The following is a 3096-nucleotide window of genomic DNA, read 5'->3' on the forward strand; positions in this document are numbered from 1 at the left end:
TCAAGGCGGCGTGAAAAATGAAGGAAGAAAAGTTGGTATTTATAGAAAGGCTCTTCGCCGCGGCGAAGTTCATCACGCATAAACCCTAAAAATTCCAAGGTTTCGCCGCGGCGAAGAAAATTTCTTCGCCGGGGCGAAACTTCCGAGAGCACAAGGCCAACTTCGCCTCGGCGAAGAAAAATTCTTCGCCGCGGCGAAATGCCTTAGCCAATTTTCAAAAAAAAAATTTTCTTTTCTTCGCCGCGGCGAAGACAATTACTTCGCCTCGGCGAATTCTTCCGAGAGCACCTGTTATCTTCATGTATCTTCGCCGCGGCGAAAAATTTTCTTCGCCGCGGCGAAGTCTGGAAATTAAGTATGGAAATTTTTGATACTTTCTTTGCTCTAGACTTCACCTGAAACACTTGAAAACATAAATCATCAAATTTTTACAAACTCAATAGAAATAAGAAGAATTCAAATAACAACATTAAAATCAAAAAAGTTAAAAACACTTGGGTTGCCTCCCAAGAAGCTGTTTATAGTCGAAAGCTTGACTCTTTTCATTCTCACTCAGCCGGACTGTCCAATAATCACCGCCGGACATTTCCTTTGTACCGAAACTTCACTTGTTGATGATCTTTTTCACACATTGGCTTTGTTGCAAGTTTCACTACCCATTTCCAGCCCTTCGTCATAACTTTGTAGTTCGACTCTTGTCTCCGCCGCCTTTCGTTTCCTTTGCTTAACTTCACCCTTTTCCAATCCAGAAATCCGTTCCTTATGTGTACTCAAACTCGACTGTGGCTTGTCTTGGAATTTTGTGCAAACTCTTCCGTCATGTTCTCACTGCCAAACTTATTCGGTTCAACAATGCACTTGGTTCTTTCCACCTTAAGATCATTCAGTTGGCAAGGCTCCATTCTTGACTGATTTACCACATCGATTTTTAAACATGATTCTTGTTCAGGTGGAGCTTTCATTGTCCAAGGACATTAAATGTTATTTCTTCATCTTGCATCCTCATGATTAACTTTCCTTCTTGAACATCAATCAACGCTCTTCCGGTGGCTAGGAATGGTCGTCCCAAAAATAGAGAGATTTCTTTGTCTTCTTCCATATCTAACACAAAGAAATCCGCAGGAAAATAAACTTTCCCACCTTAATCAACACATCCTCCACTAAACCCTAGGAAACTTTTATGACTGATCTGCAAGTTGCAAGCATGTGGATGTCGGCTTAACTTTACCAATGCCTAATTTCCTGAACACAGAAAAAGCATAAGGTTAATGCTAGCACCTAGGTCACATAGAACTCGATCAAATGTTTATCTCCTATAGTGCAGGGAATAAAAACTCCCTGGATCCTTAAGTTTCGGGGGCAGCTTCTTCTGGAGATAGCGCTGCACTCTTCTGTAAGCATCACCGTTTCATCTTCTTCCAGCTTCCTCTTGTTTGATAAAATTTCCTTCAGGAACTTCGCGTAGCTCGCATCTGTTGTAATGCATCTGCAAAAGGAATGTTATATGCAGTTTTTAAAAACATCAAGAAATTTAATAAACTGCTTATCCTGATTCTCTTTCTGAGTCTTTGAGGAAATGGTATGGGTGGAGTGTGATGTGCCAACTCTGGTGGAATTTCGGGGAAGGGTAATTTCTCTTCCTTTTTTTTCTGCTTCTGCTCATCTGTCTTCAGGCTGGGTGGTTTCTTTTCAGCTTCAATTTCTCATCAAAATCATCATTTTTCTTTGATGAAGTTTCTCTTTCCTTGGGTCCCTCTCCTCTTCTAAAACTCTCCCACTTCCAACGAGATTGCATTTACTTGCTCACGTGGGTTGGTCACTGTGTTGCTAGGTAGAGAACCTTGTGGTCTATCATTCAGCTTTTCGGCCAATTGGCCCATCTGTACCTCAAGATTCTGAATGGACGCCCCTGGTTTCTAAAGTTGTTCTCGTCTCATTCATGAACCCTGTAGACTCTTGCATGAATTTACCGAACAAATCCTCAACTTCGACACTCTTGGATCACCCGGTTGATTGGTCACCCCTGGTGGGTTATTTGGGACTTGCCTCTGGTTCCATTGGTTACCCTGTTGGTTTTGATTTCCCCAGCCAGATTAGATGATGTCTCCACCCTGGGTTGTATGTGTTGGAGAACGGATTGTTCGTTGTCTTTGTATTCCCTGCCAAGTAGTTCACTTCTCCGTTGATAAGATGACGGTGCAAATGGTGTCCTACTTGGCATTCGCTGCTCACATGGTTTCCTGCAACAAAATCACATGTTAATTGAGGAGCTTGTATAGAATTTACCTGCATGGTTCCCAACTGTTTTTGAGGGCAGTGAGTTGGGCTGAGATGGTGTGAAAGCATCTACTTCATGAAGACCGACGATTTCCTCGTTGTTACTCTCTCATTCGGTCTTTGATAGTTGTTGCTTGCTAAAACCTCAAGCAACTCATACGCCTCTTCAGGTGTCTTATTCTGCAAGACCCCTCCTGAAGCTGCATCTACCATGGTTTGCACGTTACCCATCAAACCATTATAAAATGTTTGGACTTGAAGCCAAACCGGCAAACCATGATGTGGGCACTTCCTCATCAATTCCTTGTATCTCTCCAAGCCTCGTACAACGACTCGGCATCATCTTGTAGAAATGATGTGATATCATTTCTCAACTTCGCTGACTTCGCTGGAGGAAAGAATTTGGTCAAGAATTTTTGTGCCAGATCATTCCATGTTGTAATCGTTCCCGTGGGTAATGCCATTAACTACCCCTTTGCTTTATCTCCCAATGAGAATGGGAATAAACGCAGCCTAATAGCATCATCCGACACTCCATTCGACTTGAAGGTGTCGCAAATTTCCAGGAAATTTGCAATGTGCTGATTCGGATCCTCCTTCAAATCACCGTTGAATCTTACCGACTGCTGGATCATCTGGATGATTGCCGGCTTGATCTCGAAATTGTAGCTTGTACTGTAGGTCTCGTAATACTTGACCCACTTCCGTTCACTGTGGGAACTGAAAATTACCTCAGTGTCCTATTTTCTGGTTCAGCCATTTCAACTAACACTTCTTCCGTTTCTGCAGTAGGTGTATCTCTTTCTCTTCTCTCTCTGT

General features: G+C 42.7%; 1 non-coding gene across 1 annotated transcript; it reads left to right on the top strand.

Annotated features, from left to right (window-relative positions):
• The first annotated feature begins 2548 nt into the window (after positions 1–2548).
• Positions 2549–2654, top strand: LOC116144155. Its single transcript, XR_004130225.1, has one exon. It is a non-coding gene; the product is annotated as a small nucleolar RNA R71 (small nucleolar RNA).
• Positions 2655–3096: the final 442 nt, after the last annotated feature.

The sequence above is a fragment of the Pistacia vera genome, unplaced genomic scaffold (genome assembly GCF_008641045.1).
Source record: "Pistacia vera cultivar Batoury unplaced genomic scaffold, PisVer_v2 Contig439, whole genome shotgun sequence".
NCBI lineage: Eukaryota > Viridiplantae > Streptophyta > Magnoliopsida > Sapindales > Anacardiaceae > Pistacia > Pistacia vera.